The sequence below is a fragment of the Rhodamnia argentea genome, chromosome 5 (genome assembly GCF_020921035.1).
Source record: "Rhodamnia argentea isolate NSW1041297 chromosome 5, ASM2092103v1, whole genome shotgun sequence".
Classification (NCBI taxonomy): Eukaryota; Viridiplantae; Streptophyta; class Magnoliopsida; order Myrtales; family Myrtaceae; genus Rhodamnia; species Rhodamnia argentea.
Genome location: NC_063154.1, coordinates 22,695,808 through 22,721,848, shown reverse-complemented (window position 1 = coordinate 22,721,848; position 26,041 = coordinate 22,695,808). Strand labels below are relative to the sequence as shown.

The 26,041-nt window shown below is 39.3% G+C and overlaps 1 long non-coding RNA gene and 1 pseudogene across 1 annotated transcript; both read right to left on the bottom strand.

Annotated features, from left to right (window-relative positions):
* Window positions 1-5,056: 5,056 nt before the first annotated feature.
* Window positions 5,057-22,615, bottom strand: LOC125315068. The gene is made up of 3 exons (XR_007198450.1): window positions 22,491-22,615; window positions 12,552-12,556; window positions 5,057-5,066 (listed from the first exon to the last, which is right to left on the bottom strand). It is a non-coding gene; the product is annotated as an uncharacterized LOC125315068 (long non-coding RNA).
* An 861-nt stretch (window positions 22,616-23,476) lies between these two features.
* On the bottom strand, window positions 23,477-25,079 carry LOC125315247 (annotated as a pseudogene).
* Between the last annotated feature and the right edge of the window lie 962 nt (window positions 25,080-26,041).

Genomic DNA, 26,041 nt, shown 5'->3' with positions numbered 1-26,041 from the left:
CTATTGACTGCAATTATTTGGGGGTTAACAAGGTTGACGTTCTTTACTCCAAGGATTTTGTAGATTACAACTGTTGCATAAACCTTTTCAACGAAAAAAGTCGGATAAACAAGTTCGTCGATCATAAGCATCATAACACAACTAGCTTATGAAACCCATCGATGGAAAGTGAGTTCATGACATGTATCAACGATAAGAGTAGCCCAAAACATGGAAGAAAGTCAAAATATGAGGCAAGAAGTGTCCATCAACTGAGGGATAACTGTAGCTAAAAGAACAAGAGTGGTTAGATAGGGATTGTTGCGGGGAAGATTAGGATGCCTAACGAAATGTATCATTACAGATACTGGATGAATCAAGGACGACGTATATATCTGTTAGAGATTCATCACAGACAATGCACTTCAAATAAGGATTGTACAACATCAATCAAGGAGCCCATCAGATCTTCAGAGTAGATTTTGCTTGACTCTTGAATTTGAACGTCGAAGTAGATTAGATTTCTTGGGTTTAGTATTTGTCTTCGATTATAAATCTTTTCTTAAGCTTTTTCATTTTGAAATTGACCGAATGAACTAAAATGAAAATCATCAAAAGGTTCAAGACAACATTGGCCAAATTGTAAAGTTTATAACTGAATTTGCGCTTGCACAGAAAATTTAGGACTTTTTGGATCATATGCAGATTATCATGTTCTCATGTACATCTAACTCAAATAGTAAAAATAAATTAGAAATGGAAATATCAAGTAAATTATGGAGAGGATAAACAGAAATTTTTTGAGTTTTTGCCTTTATATGATCGAGATAACAATGGATTCTTTTTTCCTTTTTTTCAAAAAACAATGGATTCTTAACCGCAAGACAAACGCACGGGGGGATCCCAGAAGAATTGAAAAGGCAAGAGCTATCCCTAGAAGGAGATGACACACTTTGAACTTAGTAGGTAAAAAGGATGAAGAGGCAAATTTAGGGCCGTGAGATTTTTCTAGTTGCCTTATGTGATGAGGGCATTTTGATGAGTTTGTCTAAAAGGTTGTGCTCCAAGCCATCCAGGCTATATAAACAGCCATAAAATCTAGAGGTCATTGGTGGATTGGCAACAACTTATTCTACCGGACCGAAAAAAAAAAAATTATCCTAATTCTCGCACACGTTTTGTTTGAACAGTACTTGTTCAATTTAAATTAGCTGTCTAATGTATCCACAATAGTAAATTTTATAGCAAAACTAATCCAAATTGGTAATTGACACTCTCTCCCAAAAAATAAAAATGGCAACACACTACCACTTTATTTAAGGCAACTTTTCGCATGATACATTTGCTTCACGGACAATCAACAATTTGAAAAATATTTTCCTAATAATAATTCGCATATAGACATATAAATGAAACAAGAACAGACCTGGAAGAAGGAAAATAGAAAGTGGATAGATCAAATAGCTTCTGATATTCAGCACAGAATCTCAAACCTCCAAAGTCGAGAGCAACTCAAAAATACACAACCCCAATTACATAAGCAATTCAATCTGGATTCGGTCATTTGTACAGTTCTGTTATGCCCTAGCAACTTGATTGATGATCGTAAAACAGTCATGAAAGTGGCGAAAGAAACCATTCAAACCTGAAATTCGTCCTCTCGCATCTGTTAGGGGACATTGTAACTATTTGTCGTAATCGAACCCAAGTGCGCACCTGGGAAAAGATGGTCGTTATGTTGATGTACGCTCCTTGGTCTCTTCTGCATCTTTCTTCTCAATCTCTTAACACCCGTCAAGAATGCTAGGTCACCTTCAATTTCTTCCCTCGACGGCGCCACTGAAAACTTCGTTATCATCTTAGGAATCTTCTTCTTGCTTGGCCTTGTTTCTCTCAGGAATGCTGTGCCATGGCCGTGCATCTTTTTTGGGTCTCAAATCCCACGGCTCTTTTTTCTTCTCCTTGTCTTTCACCACTGGACTTGGGCTAACACCAGCAGTACTACCGTCGTTGTCCGCATTTTTCCTTTTGAAACGAATTCCCAATCTCCGTTTACTCTCCGATTTCCGCGTCGCAGGCATAACATTTGAAATAACTGGGGAAACACACAAGGTTTTCTCGATAGGAGGAACCGAAAGACCGTCACATACTTCCGTGATTGACGAGCAAAACAATGGGGAATAAGATGGCGATTGGGGTTTAGTTGAGGTAAGAGTCCCAACTCTACATGAAGACCCAATGGACTTCGGCTTTTAATATTTGAATGTGTCCATATCTTAAAAATCATCTGTTTATAAAACTTGATTGGCATCGAAACGAAGAAAAAAAGTTACTTAAAGATAAACAACGAAGAAAAGTAAGTTCTTTAAATAAAACTGGTTTTTTACTTTTTCTGTTTTTTCCAAACGAAGGGTATTCTGATTAGCAATTTTCTCAACTTCACAATTATTTTCTGAAGTTTGGCGAACCGGAAAATAACATGAGAACTGTCATGCCCCGACTCTCGAGTTCGCGACATCCTTACCTTACTCGCCTCAAGTCACGACTGATAGCGTCCCGGGTAAGCTATCGACCTATAAAATAACGACGTATGCGAAACGTGCAAATCTCCCGGATAACAATATCAGCAGGGATAGTTCAGTAGGAAAAACACCACATTTATTTCACAAAAGTAGTTTCATTCAAACAATCGGAGCATATGAAATTTAACCCTACTAAGCTACAGTAAATAAGTACAACCCCATACTTCGGGGCGGGTCACTAAGACCTCCAAAAAGACACGGGGTCGGGTAAGGTTAATCCCTCATCTACTCCCAAAAATCCTACCACAATCCTCCAGGTTCAACGTCCACGGCTTCCATCACTGCCTGAAAATTGTTAACCGCGATGGGGTGAGAAATTAATCTCGGTGAGCCAACGCCTAAGCCCGGTTAGGACGTTGATTCGCTCGAACACCCTAATAAAAAATCACAATAATACAGAGTAGATATTTCAATCACATGTAAGCTTACCCTCCAGGTCACACATAATGCAATGCGGACTCGACTCAACGGTCAACCAACCAAATCAATTCAACCCACTGCAAAGCATCACAACACTTGCATGCACAGAACACCACACGTAGTCCTTTTATTATTAGATCCGACCCGTAGGTCTAGCACACTAGTCGGTTGGTGCTCTCCTAGCAGGACCAGGCATCGTCCCTTACTTCCGACGACGGCGTCTGATAGCCCATGTGACTCCGCTCGACCAACTAGAAGACAATGATTGTTGACACGGCACGGAGCTAACAAGAATCCTTAAAAGGCTTCAGCCCATCACAAGCTGCGACCGGCAAATGTACAGCCCGTAGACAATGATCGACGCGCATCCAGCAACCAGAAGACAATGATTGCCGGGACCGATCGACCAGAAGACAATGATCGTCGGAATTATCCCATTATGTGACCACTCGGGCACTTCGACAATCAGCCAATTCATTTCTTGGATTTAAGTCGAATGCTCATACTCACATGTTCAAATACTTGGCCCAAGGCCGTTTTTGTGCAAAAACATGCAATTTTATCTCATAGGTGGTCACATGAATGCGCAAGTTATATTGACCGACGGACCAAGCAATTTGGGGCGATTAATCTCTAATCGGATCTTCACGGCAATCAACAACCAAACCGGCACTCACAGCCAACAATTCAATACTTCAATTAATCAATTGCAGCCAGTCGATTATTAATCCCAATTTCAATTCCAATGGCGCACTTGTCTCTGACTTATCGCTTGCTCGCGATCAATCAATTCAATCAGTCAAATCAATCAATTCTAATTAGGCATAGAATCCTAACTAATTAGACTAACTTAACCAATTAGGGCCATTGAACCTAAACCAAGTTTCCAACCTAAACCGGCCATAATCGAGCTACCTAAACACCTAATAATCTAATTAAACTAATCCGAATGCAATTAGCGTCCTAACCAAGATTTAGGGGCTAGCTCACAATTAAATTAGCTCGGACAGTCTCAACTCAAGCGGCGGCAACATGAACTCAGCCCGGCCCGCGACGACCATCGACGACGACTAACGGCTCAATTTAAGTTCCGGGCTTCCAACTTGGTCAAAGGTGGCCCGAAGACTTGGCGACACCTCGGAACAATGGCACGGGGCTCGGGGGTGGCGGCCCGTGACCAGAGCTGGTCGGAACAGTAGCTACCGGCGTGAACAATACTCGGGCAAAACAGGGTGGCCAAAGTCCGGGGGTTTCCGGGGAAGCAGTAGGTGGCGGGACGGCACCGGCGGACGGCCGGAGGTGGCCAAATCGTGGCTGAGCGTAACCGGCACCGAAACAGGGGGAATTGGGTTTGAAAACAGGGGAGGTTGCCGGGGTAGATTCGGGGCTCTACGGGTGTCGATCGGCTTCCCGCGACTTCGTGGAACAACTAGAGGTGGAGGGCAACCGCCCGGGGTCGTCGGTGGCCGGTGGGTACGACTAAATCGCGGCGGACGGCAGGTCGGCGTAAAACACGGGACGCGAGCTTCGGGTGGCTGTTCACGGCGATCCGGCGGGCGATGGGCGGCGAGCTGAGGTCGAGAGGCTCATGGTGGTGGCAGAGGACAACATCACGGCAACTAGTGGTCATCGGAGGTGGCCTTGGCGGCCGTTACGGCTCGGGCGGCCCACGGACGAGAAACAGAGCAAGGGTCGGACGGGGCTGATTCCGGAGCCTCCCGGCTTCGAACGGCGGTCGGGGGGTGGCGATGAGGTGGCTAAGCGACGGTGAGGGAGTGAGGTGGTGGTCGAGGGTGGCGGTGTCGCTCAAAAAGGCTGGGGGAAGGAGGATGGAGGCTGTTCGGTGGTGGTGTCGTGCGAGCAAGGAAGGAAGAGAGGGCAACGGGGAGAGAGAGAGAGAGAGAGAGAGAGAGAGAGAGAGAGAGGGAGGAGAGAGAAAATGTTGACTGAGGTTGACCGAGGTGGGCTGATTGGACTGAGGTGGGGCCCACTGGTCATTCCAAAATTAAACAATTTCGTCCCATATGCATAATGTCCAAGGGCGGTTTCGTAATTTTGACAAATCGGGACCGATCGGATTTTTGGCTCAACCGATTAGAAATAAAATTGGATTTTCACGGGCTAGGTTCGGTCCGGAAAAAGTCTAGGCGCGAGGATTAAAATCCTAAGTCACGGTGACCAGTATTTCGAGACCTAATCGAAATCAAACGACATTTCGGGACTCGTCCAAATTCGTCACATAATTCCCTACGATCCAAAAATTTGCACCGACTAAAATTCAATTTCTTCCTTTTTATTGAATTCGGGCAAATTACATAGTTCGAATGTCCCGGGCGTCACAAGAACATAGCAATTTACAAGTGCTTTAAAGGTACTCATATGACAAATTCTTAAACAAAATTAGTTCAACTACAAAGTGCTTATCTTCATTGAACAATTAATAGGTAACTCTTGTATTAAATACCTAAATTCAATAATCTGTCGATATCTCCATCAATAATGCTTGAGAATTATAAAGTTTATATGGAAGAACATATGGTTTCTCAACGTCCACATGTCAATCTTGTAGTCGGCAAATTTGCTAGGACAAAGGCACACAAATGTTGTGTGTGTGCAAGAAATCGACATTTAAAAGATTAGGTAAAGCCATTTTATGTGAAAAAATTATTGGTAGAGATGCACACGAACAAAGACACATGGGAAGAAAAGAATACTTCGTTATTTTAAATTCTTTTGGGAAGTTTATTAAAATTTAAGTATTGAAGCATGTGAGAGATAAGTAAAAAATTATTAATCTATGCAATTGTTAAGGGACATAATATACGTAAAATACATAAACGAGGATATTTAGAGGGAAAAAAAAAATAAACAAGCGATCCATTAAATGTAAGATGTTCTCTTAAGTTAAGTTTACTTTAAGCCTAACGTGTGCGCTCTGTGTGAGCAAGATTGCTTTTGTAAGTAGATGTGTTTCAATCGTAAGAGCTGTATTAATATGTCGCACTCTCAATCGGAAGCTGCAGTACTCAAGTCTATTTTACTATAGATCATGACTATCACATGGCTTCGTCCTTCTATAACCAGAAAAGAGTGCATTCAAACTGAACAAATGATTGGCAGAAACCAAATAAGAAAAGAAAGAAAATCTGAATTGATAGGACATGGACGAAACTTTTGAATTTTGGCATGTTGAGAAGATACAAAGTGATAAATTGAGGAATTACAATTCTGTCCGCTGCTTCTTCAGATTTCCCCTCTTTTCTGGCAACATTGTACTCCATCTCTCCACAACCACCTAGACCGAGATATTGGAGTTGTCCTAGACTCTTTGCCATATATATGGTGAAAAGATTTCGCAGACATGGGCGCTTCTCAACAATGAAGGACTCCACAAAGTGAAGCAACCTCTTCCACATGAATGAAGGAATCATATTCATTAGGTTGGAACAATGCTTCACCTTGGACCTTTGGACGATAAAAGGATTACATAAGAATTTCATCATTCCGTAGTTCTTGTTGAGATCCCTTGATGTGTAGCTCTTCTGACGATGGAAATGCAAGACACGAATGTATAAATATAAAGGGAAAATACCCAAAATTGCTTAGGGACAAAGCAGAAAAAACAGAGTAAAATAACGTATGAGATATACCTTCTCATCGAATAGAGGATATGTAACACATCAATAGCTCAACCTGGTGAGCAGGAACAAATCAAATTCTCAATGTCAACAAGCTTGAATGTGCTTAAGTGATGCATCTGCACTGTCTCTACGCTTTTCCCTTTTCCGTCTTCCATCACCATTATGCCCCGCGGGCCAACAGGAAACATCAAGCACCCCAAGTTTATCCAGAGTTACGGCCATGGCACTTAAGAAGAGATATGGCAAACTATGTCATTGGCCCTCGCTCGCTTCCATCAGAATAGGAAATGCCAAGGTTACTTTGCAGCCACTCTTGAAAATGTCTCTCAGCCTTGATTAGGTTCAACAACGCCAATTTTTTTAATTCAGAGAGGACCAATGGCTTTTGCCATTTCTCTGCGCTGAGAGTTACGGGTTCAAATAATGCTTACCAGCTTAATTTAATTAAGGTTCTGCAACCTATCCATTGAATTCGATGGAAAAACATGTAATAGTTTTCACAAAGTCCAACAGTGAGGGATTCGAGTTCGCAGAAGGACTATCCGTGGAGTTGATTAAGCCATATTCTCTTTCATTCGCACATGGACGAAAGCTTCAATTCCTCCAAGTTTGGAAAGTGAACCTGCATAAAGACATTGCATATTCGGTACAGAATTTTATCATGCCGAAAACTTTGGGGGCATCTTTGGGACTGAAAATAAGTTGATTCCTCCACAAATTGCTAAGGGCACGCATGGTAACACTTCTGAAGCTAAATTTCTACTTCAGAAGTACTTCTGGATCAGAAATCCGTTTGGTAACACAATTTCTAAAGCAGAGATCAGTTTGGTTTGTTATTCATAAACGAGATGTGTCGTGAGCTGAGATGGAGTTGCAAAGAAATCGATAAATGTTGTCCCGCTGAAAGAACCTGGAGAACCGGCTGTTGTTTCCGTCCCTTTCCTAGGCAATGCCCTTATCTGCTACCGTATTTTGTTCCCTCGGCTTTCATTTGGCTTGTTGGTGCTCATCATGATTTGCTTTTGTAATTGCCTTTCGTCTCTTGAGATCTCTTCAGCAGACATTTCAATTATCTTTTTCTCAAGCAATGTCTGTTGTGGTTTCGCTCTCATCTCCATAACCAACAGATTAATAGTATGAGTAGTGTTTGTAGAATCACACCAAAAGATCTTTTGCCATTGGGATTCCAGGAAAACACTTTGAAGAAGATGTTGGAAGTTCTTTCAAGATTTGTGAAGGAGGGGATGCTGCTGTCAAATCCTTAAGAAGACATGAAGGTATAAATCTTTGGTAATCGGTTTTCTTCTATATTTAGGATGTGCAGACCATGTACAGAAAAACAGTTGCATGAATTTGTGTGAAAATGGAAGAAAAAATGGTAATGTCAATTATGGATGCTCTCTGTTTCATGCTAACTCAGCTAACTGTGAATTTGTGTCCGGTTGTATTAGCAATGCCCTCTTCCAATATTGGATATCGTTGAGGTCTTATGCCGACTTATTTTTCACCTTCAGAAACTCAACTACAGCATTTTAATGCTTGACTGTACTTATTGTAGATATAGAACAAGTGATGATGCAGTCGAGTCGAACGGGGAGGAAAGGGTGTCGATCCTCTCTTGTTTTATATGGCGGGAGAAACTTTGGGATGCTACATAGCCAAGGGAGGAAATTCACTTACCTTTTTTTGCAAGATACATCGCGGACAGTTGCCAGAGTACAGCTTGAATGCAAGGTATCAATGTTTCTTCTTCATTAAATAAAAGAAATTCTCGGTAAAAGTACATTGGCTGTGTGCAAAAGTTACTATAGCAGAAGAGAAATTTGGAGTCGCTGATGCAGGGAAAACCAAATTGCAGAAGTTCAGATGTGAGCCCTTTTAAACATAACATCTGAAATTTGGAGTCACTGATGGCAGGACATTATGGAGGCAGTGTATGCTGTAGCCCAAATGCTCCAAATTCCAAGTGAACATCTCCTGGGCAAAATATTGCGAAAATATTGGTTTATACAATTTTTTTTAGTAGCAATTTATCACAAAAATAAACCCATCAACATCAATAACCTGCAGAGAAAAAGCTATATACGCCCTCCATTCATTCCTTAGTGGAACATTAAATTACAAAACAAGGTCTTGCCATGTATATTATAACCCAATCCAACGGTGAAATAAAGCTCATGTCCTACACCACAAAAATGAAATTACTAAATGACCGAAATGGATGCATGAGCATGTACTTGTATGATTGCATCACTCTTGACTGTATACTTATGGTCAGTCTCTTCTACTTCGGCATTAGCCCGCTCAAGAACCCAATTGAGCGACCCAAGCGAGCAACTCAAGCCGATTCCTTTGAGCTGGTCCGATTGGTCTCGGCATGGGATACTTTATCGACTGCAAGTACTCCACTGGGAACTCGCGCCGTTTTCTCTCTTCACCGACCTACACTGCGAAGCATCCTCTTCTCGCTAGTCTATTGCCTGTTCCTAACTTCTTGAAGAGCCAAAGCGTTTTCCTTCTAAGAACGCTCATTAGAACTTTGCACTGGAGAATGGTGACTTCTTTGTGAATAATGTAGAAATTCTTGGAGGCTTAGCGAATGGATTATATTTAAAGGATCAGGAAAAGAGAGGAAAATGTGGAATTAGAGTAGGATTAGGTTTTCTTTTTTAATTAGATTTGGGACGGAGAAGATTAATATAATTTTAAGGGTTCAAAAGATCTTTTAAGTTTGGAACTCTCGTCGGATTTTAAAACCGGATGTAGATGTCCAAAACTAAAATTAAGAGAATATTAGTCCTCTAGTTCATCTGATTTTCGCAATCTTAGTCATTATGACTTTTAACATTATCCAAAGTTATTAGTATTATGCGTAATTTTCACAACGAAGTAAAGATGAAAAATCGGGAAAGAGAAATCGAGATACAAGGTTTATCATGGTTTATCATTAAACTAGACTACATCAATCGGAGGATTTTACTATAATTAACACATCTTACCGCTTTGTTACAACTCTCAGTTAAGAAAGAAATTATAAATTAGTAGTAGTTATTCATAGGCAAAACACAATCCTGACAAAAGTGTTGATATTGCAAGCATAATCAAATTAGAAAATAGACACAATTAGTATACGGACTTTTTGCCTCTCCTTTGACAAAACAAAAAATAGAGGAATAAATGTATCTTTAAATAAAAAAAGAACCGCCTTTTAATTTGAAGAAAAAGGAAAGAAAAAATGCAATAAAAATAAAGTGTTGAAGCTTTGATTCTGGTGATTAGAGGATTAAGATTGCACCGAGAAAGTTTGAGCATCAAATGCAATCTCGGTTTACTTTGGTAATTCTTTTCCTAATTTATTCATTTTTGGTAAAACAAACGGACCCTAAATTAGTTTCACGAAAAATGGACAATTCAATTTTTTTTTTAAATGATCGCTTATATATCTTAAAAGATGAACAAATTGAAAAAAAAATCATCGTTAGCGAAAAAGGGAGAAGCAAAGAAGAATCCCTCCGGGGCCTGATGAAGAGTTCATAACTAGGGACGGAGACTACTTTCAAAATCATAGGTGCTTCATCTTTATAAAGTACCGTATATAATCCATATTAACAAATTAGTGTGTTTGTATTTGTTCAATTCAGTCCTCGCATCAATCTAGTTTTGCCTTTTCTAAATTGAGAGGAAATGAATTCGAGAGGGAGCAAAAGAACTCGAAAGGGAAGTTGACTCCCACATTGATCACAAAGATGGTATAGACTTCTTTCCACTATCGTTACTTTTAGTAAGTTGGCAGCTTCATAATTGGACATCCTTTAGTACTATGCTAACATCTATAATCGTAATGACAATCTTAACAAATTAAACTCCGGAGAAAACAATGTACCTGACATTGTATTACTGTCAAACATTAATTCATCATGTCCCACTTGACTTTTGTCTAACATATTGTTTGGTCTATCTTATTTCCCATTTATGAAATTAGCGTGTTGTTTTTCTTGCGAGGTGAGGCGTCATGATCTCTCTTTGTTCGAGTCTCATACTCATGTGATCTCAAACCCAAGTTTTGTAATTGAATTTTCTACATGCTACCGACAGACAGATGATAAATTTGACTTTTGACACTATTTGTGCTACAAACAACAATTCCATTAGATTAAATCAAACAATCATTACTGCTTGAAAAGATTTTTATAAGATTTTTACAATAAAATTCTATACCAAGTCTATAGCGACAACGATTTATCTGCACATTGATGTATCTACGCTTGAAATACTTGGGCCAAGAATTGTTATCTGTCACATACATATGAAGGCATTCTATTTGAACAAGATAGTATCTTTTTGTTCAGAGGCCACTTGTGTCAAGATGAAACGTTTTTGTTCAAAGATCATTCTGTGCATGTGATCCTCTGAAAAAAAAAATTCGTATGATATGAGCAGCATTAGGAATCTCTTTTGTAAGTGCTTTTAGATGGATTTGACCTAGGATGAACATCTCCATTGCAGAAAAGATTGTGAAAAATTCTGGCTTCTACTAAATTTTACAAGCAATTCATCACAAAATAAACACATCAATGCCACTACCTGCGAAGAAACTTCATTCATTCATTCATTCAAACTACAAATCATGCCTTCGGATGTACATTAGAACCTAATCCATGGCAAACACTAAGATCAAGTCCTATGGAATTACAATAAAAATACTAAATGACCGAATTAGGCACATACGGCATGTATGATCCCATCATTCTGGATCACACGATTATGGTTGGTCTCTCCAACTTCGGCCTTGGCCAATTCAAGAACCCAATTGAGCAACTCAAGTGAGCAATCCAAGCATAGCCCTGTGCGCCCGCGCCCCTCCGATTGATCTCCACATTGATTCAACAACGCTTGCAACATTCTAGAATGCAAAAACTTCACTGGGATCTCACAACGTTCTCTCTCTTCACCGATGTACACTGCTAAGCATCCTCTTCTTGCTAGTTTCTTGCTGATTCCTAACTTCTCAACGAGCCAACGCAGCTTTCTTCCGAGATCGGCCATCACAACTTTCCGATGAAGAATGGTGAATCCTCAGTGAATTTGATCTCTAATCGGTAGGAGAGATATCGAGACTGTTAATGTAGAAGTTTTTGGAGGCTTAGCGAATGGATTATTTATACAGGGATTAAACGTCGTGGAATCAGAGTAGGATTAGGTTTACTTTTCTAAATAGAATCGGGTGGAAGTAGCTTAATTTAATTTTAAGGATCTAAAAGAGATTTTAAGTTTTGAATGCTAGTGGAATTTTACAAACAGATAGAGATGTACCGAACTAATTATATAAAGAATTGTTTTCCTAACTATATCCACTAATTGCAGATTTAGTGATAAAGCAAAGAAAATTTTCAATACAAATTGAAGGATCCTTGCCCTGCAAATACGATTAGTTTTGCTTTCGTTTTTCTTTTTTTATTTCTTACCGGAAATTTTTCAATCCAAAAGTTTAAAATGATATATGAAGGGGAACCAAATGTATATAAGTAAACTTCATAGTCAAACAATGCATGTTAGTTTGATAGGTGGATGGAGATCATGCCTATATAGGAATCATATAAATCGGGTAGCTTAGGACATTTAAATCCATTTAGTTTTTTTTTCGGACAAGGGATGAATCCATAGTGACCATTAGCTTGGATGGTTTGTGTAAATGAGTTTTTACATTTTTCTTAGCAGAATATGAAGTCCTTTGATTTGTCCAAATTTCGCAATCTTTATCAGTCTGACATTAATGGTTAGAATGCACGTATGAGTTGTGTTAAAGAAGTCTCACATCGGGAAATTGGTGTGGTGTAGAGCAGTTAATTTATTAAAGTTGGTTCATAACTCATTGGCTTAAGTTTTTGAGTGAATGTGGATCCAACATGATATGTTGATGGACTTGGACTTGGACTCCCTCTTGACCATGTCCCTACCTGAGGAATGAGACTTCTATTGTGCGCTCTTGCCATTGGTTTTTTTTTTTTCTTTTTTCTTTTTTGGGCCTAAGCGTTCCTACCAATAACATTGTTCAATTTCTTGACGTTGCACTCTTATCTTAAACTAATAGAAGAGCCAGCTTAAATGAAGAAAAAGGAAAAGCAAAAAAAAAAATTTAAGAAGAAAATAAATCCCAACGATGTTAAAATAGACTATTTTCGAGGTGATGGCTTAAATGGGGAGGACTCCAGCCGAGGGGCAACTCTTTCCCCTGGCGCCCAAAAACAATCTGTAGATCACCCGGATTGTATACATAGGTTGTCGTTAATTGTACTCTTTATTCTTTCTCAGGAATCCATCTTAATTTCCTTTTAAGGAGGGAATAATAACTTCCCAATAATAACTCCTTGCATTGCTTAATCTTCATCTTCAAACATTACGAGGAATGAGTTCAAGGGAATGACATGAGATTCTCTACCAAGATGTGATTGGTTAGAAGATTTCCATACATAGTGTATAGCTACAGGACCTGTTTTTCTCCTTCCATTTCATTCTTTTCATAGGAATCGATTGATCTATTTCAATCAGGAAGATTTCCATTCCCAATTGGGATTGAAATCCAACACTTCTTCTAGTAGCCTCACAAGTATTGCGCGATCCAGTGAGGATTACCAATGACTAAATCAGGGTATGATTGTTGAATAGAGCACTTCATATACATGTAGGTCGAAGAATTTCGTTTACCATATTGCAATGGCAAACAAAAATTGGCTTTGCTACTTCTATTGGGTATCATGATTAATATACCGAGAAACGAGTTTGCTCGAGCAAGAATACTTGTGTAGGAAGAGATGACGGTTTTAGCTAAGCCTAAAGGCACAATGAAAACCATAGTGGTTATTCTTAGACCTGTCTGTTATTGGTTTGGTTATTTCTCTAAGATTCTACCACCTTAGTATGCATAATAGACTACTCAATATGAAATATTGACATTGCATATACTACAATGTCACGGTACAGGTGAAAAGATCCGTTGCAGTTTTTTATGGAGAGTACAGAACAATTAGAATCATACACACCGACCGCACTGGGAAAAGACTACGAGAGGAACTCTTCTAAGCATTATGAAGAATGACCCTAGCTCCCTAATTTTCCAACCAAAAAATTGCAGCAAGCCACAGTTCCTATAAGTTCAAGATCACAAGAAAGACCCCTCCTGCATTGAGTTTTTTGTAGTTCCAATCTTGCACATTGCTAAATCGGCGACGACATTTATTAGAATACCTCGAACTACACTTACTCAAATCAGCAACATAGACAAAACGAAACATGATGTGCTTTTTTCCTTTCCTAGATTTGGTCTATCTTTATATCCAAATAACAAGTGTTAACATGTCCACAGGTCAGAGCTCATGGAACAGTGTAAGTAAGTAGGATCTGTCCTCTCAACTTGTATTGATATTGAGCGCCTCCACTGGCGTGACGACCATCCTCTGGCATTTTCCCCAAGTCCATCTCTTGGGTGGTCTGGTGAACATCATAGCTTGAGCATTGGATGGTTGAGGGCCATACTCCCTATTGGGGCCACCAAATTTGCTTGCGGCTTGTTCTTGGCTTTACAGGGCCATCATCCTAAATTTCTTTGAATCCCTATGATCTTGGCTGGTGTCGGTCATCTGAGCCTTCATAACAACTATATGCTCTGCTATGTCGTGGCATGATTCCTTCATTCAAATCGCTCAGGGAAAGGTTTCCTTCCCATCCTCGAACTACCTGATCATACGAAGCTCAAATCTTATTCCACAATAGTAGACCAATTTGCATTGATTGTTCATGCTGGAACAAGATTTGCGCTTCGTGTAATTAGGTGGTTCGAGCAAACCTTTCCCTGAGTGATTTCAACGAAGGTGTCATGCCACGACAAAACAGAAAATATAATCATTATAAAGGCTCAGATTACGACCGCAGCCAAGATTAGGAGGATTCAAAGAAATTCAGGACCTGACTTAGGTAAGTTCTTCGAGTCGAATCCAGAAGGGAAACGAATCTTCCTAGTAATATATTGCACAATCAGTTCGAATTCAAGTGTTCCTTTCAATGTTTCAGCAGAGTAACAAAATCCCAAAGGGAATGCAGCAACCATTCTAATGGTGATAAGTTGCTATGCTGTTACTAACATCCTAGTGAGATTGATGCAAACATTCCATGTTGAAAACAGCAGTTGTGTTTGTTGGCATTGCCTCAACCAATCTGGATGATCAATTGATCATCTTAACGTGAACGTGTGGATGTGAACTTACGGCCAGATAAACAACACGAATAGAAACAAGTGTTCCTACTCGGTTTGATGAACGACAGATCAAACTCGAGACCCTTGGAGATAGCTGCAAGGCTCAGATCATTACCTAGGTTCGACCACGGAGATGGGAGACTCGTGTCGCCGATGGGGAGGGGAACAAGCCAAGGCGGACGGACTGGGATGATGTTGGTGGAGAATGGAATCATTGAAGAGGCGCAGCAGAGGGGGATTTTCGCCGGAGAAGTGGAGCAGAGAGCATGGAGGCATTTCCAAGAAATTGCCGAAGCCACCATCATCGAGCTGCCCAACTCCTCACAGAAGACGGCATTCGGCCACTCTTTCAGCGTCTACTTCCCGTGCTCCTCTGCCCTGGTCCAGCCCCGTCCGCCGGACATCTCCCAGCTCCTCTACCTCGTGGAGGTCCTCTCGTGTGAGCAGTTATGGAGAGAAAGCTCAAGAGCGAGATTTTTTTTTGGTTCTGCAAGGAAAACAGATTCTGTTAGGAGCGTGTTTGACTCAGCTCTGGAAGCCACGTTGCCTCCTCCTCTCTCCGTTACATTATTCACTCTCTTACTTTCTTCATTTGTATAAAAACCACAAATAAATATCATGCATTACAAATAGGTTATTATATTTATGGTGGTATGATCACTTTAGCATTTTGAAAGAAAATATATCCAAATCAATTTTGCAATAATACAGATAGATAATAATTTTTTTAAAGAGCTAGATTCTATAAGATTTAACACTTCATAGTTCAAAATTGTAGGCAGATAAATCAAATTTATCCAATACAAAAATTAAATAATTCTTTTGTTAAAGAGAAAATTAACAAAAAAAAAAGTTCTAAACCCTTTGAAATTGTGCTGATTCAATTCATTTGGCCAGCGGGCGGTGACGTAAAAATATTTTAATATTTTTCTAATTATTTAATAATTCTTATGACTTTTTTTCTTTTTATTTTTTGGGCTTGGGTCGGCGGGAAGGCTGTTGGCGACTCCGCTAGCACCGGGGTGAGGGCCACGACCTCGATAGCAGCCAACGAGGGCTTACAAGCCCTCACCTAGAGGCTAGCGGAGGTTGCCGGCCTTCCTACTAGCCCTAACCCCAAAAAAAAAGAAAAGAAAAACAAGTCAGAAAAAAATTATTAAAAGAATAAAAAAATTTAAATTTAAAAAAAAAATTGTCATGTCATTGCTAGCGACACCACATCGGTGCTGGCCAACCAAATGGAATGAATTAGTACAATTGAAAAAGGTTTAGGACTCAATTGGCAAAAAAAAAAATTAGGACTGAATTAGCAAAATTGCAATAGGTTTAAAACTTTTTTTGTTAATTTTCCCTTTTGTTAAAGCATCATTGACTCTAAATATAACAAATTTACTGGCAATTACGAGAGGAAAGAAATAAATACAATGGTGATTAAGTTAATTTATGCAAATAAGTCAGAATATTGAAACAAAGGAGACTAAGAATGCACAACTAGTTTTTGAAACGTGAATTCCCTTAAGGCATGTGTTGACTGTGTAAATTCTTTTTATCTTTATTTTTGCAATTTAAAGGCTTATTTGTCAAATTAAAGTCATGTTAGATGCGACAACACAATACAGAATGCAATGATATGGTTTGCAAAGATATGGTTGGTAACTGTCATGAATAAACTATATAAAATGCATTTCTTTTTTTTTCTTTTTGGTGGAAAATATAAGTATCATAAAATAGATGAAGTACAGCAGTTTAGAGGCATCCCCCAACATTACAAAAGAAGCTAATAATTCGAAAAGATGGAGGTAGGAAGTCTCCATATAGTAGCCAAGACAACATTCGTCTGGGAAGGTCTCATATTTTGATAAAATGAAGCTCGACCTCTTACATTTTACACACCTTAACCAAATTAATATGGAAGTCAGCTGACTTGTTATGAAACCATCTCACATTGCGCTCCATGCAAATGCAATATACGGTTGCTAGGAAGGATAACTTGAGAAGTCTAGCCGCCAAGCCTTTGCCCTTTAATGCGCTAATCGTCCATTGGAGTTCCTCATTCCATCCTCCTAAAGGGCGCCTTATCCCATGTTGAGCTAGGATACGGTGCCAAATGCAGCTTGTCCATTCACACTAGAAGAACAAATGTGATCTGTCTTCTATGCTAGCCCTACGTAAATCACATTGGGTATCTGCTGTAGGTAGCCATTGTGAGATGATCCGAACTGTTAGTAATCTATCTCTATATACTAGCCAATCAATAAAATTGTGTTTGCTAATGCCGCTGGTCTAAATTAAGTTATACCATGCTACTAGGGGTCTCACTTGTCTGAGCTCGTCATTTGTATCTCGACAAATATACATTGAGCTAGAACAGGTCGCAATTTAAGGAGACATCGCCAACTCCAAGCCATATTGCCCTTAATGTCAAGCTACATAAATGGGGTGCATATGCATTTGATGTTGTGAACCCATATACTCCAAAGAGAAGAGAATGGATGATTGATGAGGTTCCACAGCATGCGGCCTAACAATACTTTGTTCCATATGTTCAAATCGGTAATCTGTCTTTTAGATGAGCAAACTACTTGCCATGCAACCTTGTGTGAACTCTGATTTACTGTATTGCTAGCCCATAAGAAATGCCTAATCATCTTCTCAACCTCGTAAATAGTCTGCCTTGGAAGTAGGAATATTTATGTCCAATAGGTGCATATAGAAATAATGACTGATTTGACTAATTGTAGACACCCTACGTAACTAATGTGCTTCATGCCCCAACACTCAATTTTCTTAAAGATCTTGTCAGTTAAACTCTTACAGTCTGCGTGTGTGAGCCTTTTGGTAAAAAGGAGAACGCCCAGGTATCTAATAGGGAGGACACATGTGGAAAAGGGTGTATGGTCCAGTATAAGGTGTTTCTCGTCCTCATTCAACCCAGAGAAAAAGATTTGGCACTTACATGCACAAAGTGTCTCCAGGGTGTGAGAAACGATGAAGAGGGAGTATGGGAAAATAGATTTATCTGCTCATGATGGTGTGGATTGAATTGGGGTAAGGGACAATACATGTAAATGCTAGGGGTATTAGCGGAAAGTAAAAGTGGAAGAGCACCCTCCTCTTTTTTTTACCTTTTTTTTTTTTTTTTATGGTAGTAGTGTATTATGAGGTTTAGAGAGACATTAATACTCATTTAAGGGGAAATTATGAAAATATCAAACTATTTGATATGATAATTGGTCAATGTAGCTTTTGAAGGGATGCTTCGCCAATGGGGGTACGACGATTATCGTGCACCCCGTCCTAGCCAATCTCCCATTGGATCAAGGACGACCATTTCGCACATTATGTCCATTTTGACTTCAAAAAGGTCTTGAACCGTAAGATGAGCCAAATAATAATAAATTTGAATTATTAAAATAATAATAATAAATTTGAATCCATATAGATAATTAGGCTCGAACTAATGGCTTCTCGCAAAACAAAAGAAAATTCTTTTTTGATGCTACAAATAATCGACAATGTATTTTAATATGTATAAAGTGTGGACTATTTAGTAGACAAAAGAAGCATCCGTACTAGTAGATTTTTGAAAGTCGATAAGCTTAAAAAAAATCTATTGGTAAACAAAAGTTTCCAATTATTTATTTTTTAGTAATTTGTTTGTAACTTAACGATATTTTTATGAATTACTATATATTTTTAGTGTACAAATTACCAATTTTTCTTATTTTTATCAACTTTCATTTGACTTTCTTGTCGACAAATTAAATTTACTAGCCGTGCCACGTAGGATAGCCGATGTTGACTGAACTACTATGTTAGCAATTTCATTCTGAAATTGACCGAATGAATTACATTGAAAAATAGTAAAAAAGTTTAGCATAATATTAACCAAATTGTAAAGTTTTGAACTGAATTTTTGGCTCTACAAAAGATTTAGGTCGTTTTGGATCATCTTCCCCCTCAACTGATTACACCTGAAGTACTTGTTTGGAAAGTTTAGCTTAATGGAATATGTCGGCTCGAAGTATTGAGAGACTATGGAGGGGAAGGCATGTTGTCATGATGCAGATTGTCATGCTCTCATGCACGTAGTTAGTAATAGGAATATCAGATTGAGTTTTTTCCAAAAACTAATTTTTTTCAAAATATCAAATCAAAATAAACAAGAACACAATTGGAAAGAAAAAAAAAAAGAAAGTGGACAGATCAAATAGCTTTTGATATTTAGCGCAAAATATCTATCTCCAAAGTCAAAGAGCAACTCAAAATTTTCTATATTTGAAGAGATCTATTGCGCCCTAGTGACTTGATTGATGGTCGTAAAACAGTACAAATCCGAATTCGTCTTCTCGGATCTACTAGGGGACATTGTAATTCTTTGCTCTAATTGAACCCAAGTGCGCGCCTGGGAAAAGATGGTCGTTATGTTGATGCACGCTCCTTGGTCTCTTCTGCTTCATTCTCGGTATCTTCCCACCTGTCAATAATGCCAGATCCCCTTCGATTTCTTCCCTCGATAGAGCCACCGGAAACTTCTTTATCCTCTTCGGAATCTCCTTCTTGCTTTCCATTTCTTCGGCCTTGTACTGGACTTGGGTTAATTCCAGCAGTACTACCGTCGCTGTCCGCATTTTGCCTTTTGAAACGAATTACCAATCTCTGTTTACGCTCCGAATTCTTTGTCGCAGGCATATCATTTGAAGTAGCTGGGGAAACACAAAAGGTTTTCTCGCTTGGAGGAACCGGAGGACCATGGAATACTTCCATGATTGACGAGCAAAACCATGGGGAATAAGATGGCGGTTAGGGTTTAGTTGAGGTAAGAGTCCCAACTCTACATGAAGACCTAATAGAATTCGGCTTTTACGACTTGAATGCGTCCAAAATCTGAAAAATCACCTGTTTTTAAAACTTGATTGGCATTGAAACGAAGAAAAAAAAGTTCTTTATATAAAACTTTTTTTCTTTTTTCTTTTTTCCAAACAGAGGGTATTCTAGTCATAGTGCATTAATTAACAATTTTCTCAAGTTCGCAATTATTTTGTAAATTTTGGTGAACCGGAAAATAACATGAGAACGTAGCAATTTACAATGGAGATATGACTTGGTGCTCATTGGATTGCAGGAAGCCCTAACCTGGTGCGAAGGGAAAACTTAGGGGGAAACAAAGCCAACCCAAATATTACTCCAAATAAATTACATAATTTTGAATTTTACTACTAATCCTAATCTTAATGACATTGGATTCTTTCGTACAATGTTACTAAGAAAAAGATCTTCGTAAGCATACTACGAAAAGTTTTAATATTTAAAAAGATACTGATTATGCCCTTGAAAAAAACTGTTAATGCATCGACAATACAATTTTTCACTAATTACTTACTTAACAAGTGCCTTAAAGGAACTCATATAACAAATTCTTAAAGAAAATTAGTTCAAAAAGAGTCTATCTTCATTGAACTATGAATAAGTAACTCATGTATAAAATCCCTCTAGTCAATAATCTGTCACTATCTCCATTAATAATGCTTGAGAATTATACAGTCTCTATGGAAGAACATATGGTTTCTCAATTTACATTTTGGGCTTTCTTAACGTCCACATGGCAATCTTGTATTAAGAAAATTTTCTAGGACTGGCTTTATTTATTTATACTAGCAAAGGCACATAATTGTTGGGTGTGAGCAAAAAAAAAAAATTGACATTTAAAAGATCAAGTAAAGTCACTTTATGTATAAAAAAAAAATTATTGGTAGAGATACACACAACAAAGAAATTGTGTGGATACCCACGGGAAGAAAAGAACACTTCATGATCTTAAATTATTCTAGGAAGGTTGTTTTAAATTAGAAAATATTAAATTTTAAGTATTGAAGCATGTGAGAGGTAAGAACAAATTTATAAATTTATGCATTTGTCAAGGGGCATAGTATATGTAAAATACATAAACGTCGATATCGATTTATGCAATTATTAAGGATGAATAGTGAATACAGTACTTTCCATAAGAGAATTTTTTGAGATTTGGCAATTCCTCAAGGGACAAGGAAGTTAATAAAGAGAACTCTAAAGGGTCAGTAGTTTTACCTTCCTGATTCTTCTTATTGCACTTCAACAATTTCCTCCATCAATTTACAACTTGCTATTTCTCTTTCTTTTATTTTCCTGAACGTTTTAGCCATGGAAGAAGAAAAAAGAAACATCAGGTTCTCATAGTTTTGCACCTTCAGTGTCCCTAAGTTTTAAGTTTTGAAAATACAATGTTCTTCATGGATTTTTGTTCCATATGTGACCCAAATATAGTGAGTCACTCAAAGTAAATTCTCTCAATTGGGAAAGAATATTGACTTCCCTACTGGCTGTCAATCCTTCTAGTTCAAAGACTCCTCGTATTAATTGACATCTTTCAATGGTTAGGGCTTCCAACCTTTGTAGCTTTATTAGTTGCAAAGGGTGAATAAACCTACACTATCATAATAATGCTTGTAACTAGAAATATGAGTTGCATGAGAAATAATAGTAAAGGGAATAATCTCATACAATAGATTTAAAGATAGTTACAAAAAGCGGAGTAGTGATTTTTTAATTTTAACTTATTCCCCTTTAAATTTATCAACTTTACACTAACTTATCATTTACCTATTATGTACTTGGAGTCCATTGGATATATAATAAAAAGACAGAATTTATAGTCCCTGAAATATGGGAGTTATTATATTTACTCTTACATTTTGTGCTTTCTACCTAAACTTTCTAAATTCATGGCACAGGCTCAATTGATATTTTAGTCACTGACCGCAATTATATATAATACCTCAAGACGAATTATTTTCTACCGGATAGTCATGAACCAAATTGACAAACACGGAAAACTGTACTTTTAATTGATTTGCAGGTGTAATTTGAGCCTGGCATTTTATCCAAAGTATTTTTTTTAAGAAAATGCATTTCTTATCGAAAGATTGAAAGTAAACAAATTATTATAATTACGAGAGAAATACTAAAGTAGTCAGATATTGTTGGCCATAAGCACTTTATGGGCATCAAAATAGATTTCATAAAACGAATCATTTTACCTATATAAAGACCGTAGATGTGCTTCAATATCAAAAGGCAAATGAATTGCTTGATTCAGCAAATGGCTTTAGCCGAGCATCATGCTTTTGCGGTTTGGCTCCCATGATAAACATAATTGTAAGAAGTAATTTGAAAAGAGGGTTTTCATTTTTTATACTGACAGATCGGTTAAAGCAATTGCTACATCAAACCGATAGTGCACAAATGAATGTCGAATGTGTTTCTAATTAATACTTTCAAGCAATATTTTGTTTTGGAAGAGTCACCATTTTTTTTTTTATTAATTGAAGAGCCAGAAGAAGGTGTCCTTCGACTAGCGCAGCTCGAGCGAGTCCAAGACCACCAAGGTTTCAGTGGAGAATCAGTAGCTGCAACAGGAGGGGAGCGGAGATGGGCAAGTCTGGAGGTGCCCTTCGAACGCGTCGTTTCATAGCAAGCTTGTTCGAGAGGAAGTCACGGCTTCTGACGATGGTCTGCACTGTCGTTCCTAAAGACAAGGAGTGACTTCCTCTTCAACGAGCTATTGTGAACATCGATGACGCAGTTATCCAGATTAACATTGTCGACACCGCCAAGGAGGACGGTTCATGCAACCAAGAAGGCTCAACGATTCGCACTTGAGTCTTAGTAAGGACGGAAGAATTGGAGGCATAGAATATTCAGTTAGGGATGTCATAATTTTACCAAAACATTGAACTGAAAACCGAACCAAAATTTAGTGCATTTTCATTTCAGTTTGTTTTTTGATTCGGATAATGGAAAAAACCACGCGTCTTTTTTTCAGTTGGGATTTTATCGATTCGGCGGTTCATGACCAAATCGAACCTCAAAATATAAAAACAGTAAACCCCTCAAAGATCTTTAACGACACATGAAAGCAAAAAAGTACTGGGGACGTCGACGTGGATGTCCCTTATGGGGAACTAGAGGAAGAGCTTCTAGGCGGAGACGCCGGACAGCCCGCTGATCTTGTCAAGCTGAAGGGGTCCGGTGACATTGAGGTCGTAATGGACCTCATTCTCGAACCTGGCATTGGAAAGACTGCGTCGAGCCGACTCCAAATTGCCTGGTGGCAGGATTGATACTATGCCCTTGGGGAGGAGGCCAAAGGGGAGGCCATAGTGCCGGAGTTGGTCATAGATCGTGTCGGAGGCCTCCGAGGGAGCCGCAAGAGTGAACAATATCATCTGAGGCGAATAATGGACAGTCCAATCAGGTTTAGGACATGGCAATCCATCTTCTTCAACAGAGGAGAGAGAGAGAGTAGAGAAAGAGAAGGCCTGTTGAAAATGGAGTTTCCGTGAGAGGGTCTGTTTGCTTTTTTGCTACTTCAACAAAAGCAAAAATGCCAAAAAAACAAAAACAAAAAATTGGACCGAACCGAATCGAACAGGACTAGGTTTTTGGTTCAAGCATCTAACTGTTCGGTTCGATTTTCTTGAGAATCCGAACTAGACTGAATCCTTGACACTGCTATACACTTGACCAGATTCAAAATATGGCCAATCCGAAAATGCCACCTCTAAACGCGAAGACTTGAATTAATCGTTAAGCTGCACGAGGACTTCTCCACTTCCTCAAAAGTTCATCGTACACATGTAACTTCCTGGCCTTGGAAAGGCTCTGTTTCAATCCCGACAATGTGGAAGAGGACAATTTGATTCCTCTTTCGCCCATGTACTCGGCATATTTGACTGCTTCAGGGAGCCTGTCCAGATCAAGAAGCCCCGCGATCAAAGTATTTCCAGTCTCATCCAAACCGGACCTGTAGTACTCGACCATCCACTTCCAAACCTTCGTAGCCGAGCCATGGTCTCGCGCATCTGTAAACATACTGGCAGCTGCATTGCAATTGGCCAGGCTCGGCACGCATTCATTTTTCACCATCTCTGTAAACACCCTCGAGGCCTCCTTTAGTTTCCTACATTTGATCAAGAACTGAAGCAAAATATTGCAGGTTCTGTCGTCTGGAAATGTCCCATTGTAGACCATTTCATCCAATGGCCTCTCGGCTACATCGATGTGGTCGGTGTGACATTGTAAAGCTATCATCAAATTATACATTTCCGTATCTGGTCTACACCCAATTCTTCCTACCATAGCTTCCCATAGAAAGTCGGCTCCTTTAGAATCATTACGCTTTGTACACACCTCCAATGCGCTTTGAAAGAACTTCATACCTGGTTAACACCGGTGATCGCTCATCGTCCACATATATTTCAATGCTTCACATATCCCACCAGGACCCTTCAGCAAAGTACACAAGAACGAGCTATAGGCAGGCACGTTGGCCGGATCCCAACCAATTTCTCTCACCATCTCAGTGAAAGTCCGCCTAGCACCAGTCACATTCCCTTCATTGTCCCAACCTTCCAACAATATGGCATACGTATCCGCGTCCGGCCTAGTCCTCTCCTTCACGATCCATAAGAAGTCCACTGCATCCAGAGTCTTACCGTCCCTACAAATCGCACTAAACAGCGAATTCAATGCTACAACATCAGGCGGCATGCCATATTGGTCCATCACTTCGAAAGTCATAATAGCTTCTTGCAAGCTACCAGCAATCACATAGCTACTGAAAATGGAAGCGAAAGTGGCGAGCGAAAGCAGCCCTTTCCTATGCACCGACTTCACAGCATCCCACATTGCATCAAATAGAGAGTTCTTACCCAACATGTCGACAACCAAATTCCAAGCGTACGGGTTGTGGTCGTCCTTGAGCTGGTGCCCGGACCACCTGAAGAAATTGCTGGCGGAGCCCGGGAAGCTGTAGGTCAACTTGAGCACCTCCTCGACATCTTCTTGCCGGACCCGAATGCCGGAATCTTCGAGGACCTTCTCAACGACGAGGGAGGGGGTGTTGGCGATGATTTCGCACAAAACCCTGATCTTGGTTGGCAAATTGGGGATGTCGAGGTATGAATTGAAAGTTTGCTGCTTGGCCAATTCTTGTTTTGAGGTGATACGATGGCCTTGATAATAAGGACGGGGGTACGTGGGAGGTTTTGATTTTGAGCTTGAATTTAGAGAGACACGGTGCTTCTTGTCGATGGGCCAACTTGACGGTGGGGAACGAGAACCAGCACGATGGAAATCCCGGTAGGGTCTCTTTCTGCCGCCGGCCATTGATCTCTTGGGTAGCTACGCAGATTGCAGAGGGTTACGGCAACAGTACGAAAGCCCCGATCGAGAAGGTGAGCACTGTTCAGAAGGTTTGGGCGGAAACAGTCGGCAGTGACACGGTACTTACACTCTGAAGAAACTTGATGATCATATTCTGAAACAAAGGGAGAAAAAAAAAAAACAACATACGTCATTGCTTCGTACAAACGAAGACCAGAGAGCTCAAAACACCAGAAAAACCAAAGAGAGAGAGCGGGAGAGAGAGAGAGAGAGAGAGAGAGATTATGGGTGAGTTGAGAGAAGGTACAACGGGCGGGGTCATGATTCTCTGCACCTTCGAGGACGCCATGGCTGCGGACTGCTCTTGACCTCCTCTTCTTCAATTGAACGACGATGCTAAAATAATGAAACTGAAACTGGACGCAGTGAAGAAGAGGAGGAGGAGGAGGAGGAGCGAGTTGAAACCTAGCGGATCGTAAGTAGCATAGGATTTAACCTAAAAAAAAAAACAAGGCAATTATTTAAAATATTTTGCAAAATCGTTCTCATTATAAATTTTTTTTAATGGTTAGGTAATGCAAATATTATATTGGCGCACTATAAAATATTGCACATATTGTATAACTAACATTTACACTTGACAAATATTTTTTTACTCAAGATGATCTTAAATAAGCATTTTTCATTTGGCGTAGCCAAACACCATTTTCAATTAAAAAATGTTTAATTAAGCTAAAACTAATCAATTCATTTTCTATATTTAAGATGAAATCAAGAGGAAAGAAAAAATCCGATTGCCTTCATACTTACGTAACAACCCTAGTCAGAAAGAACTTCAAAAAGGATTCACAACTGTCGCCCTATAAATCTATTATATGGTATCAAGATAAAAAAAAAGTTTTTTTTTTTTTTGGGCCAAATACAGTGGGGACTGTTTCGATAAATCAATGCAGGATGTAATTCTT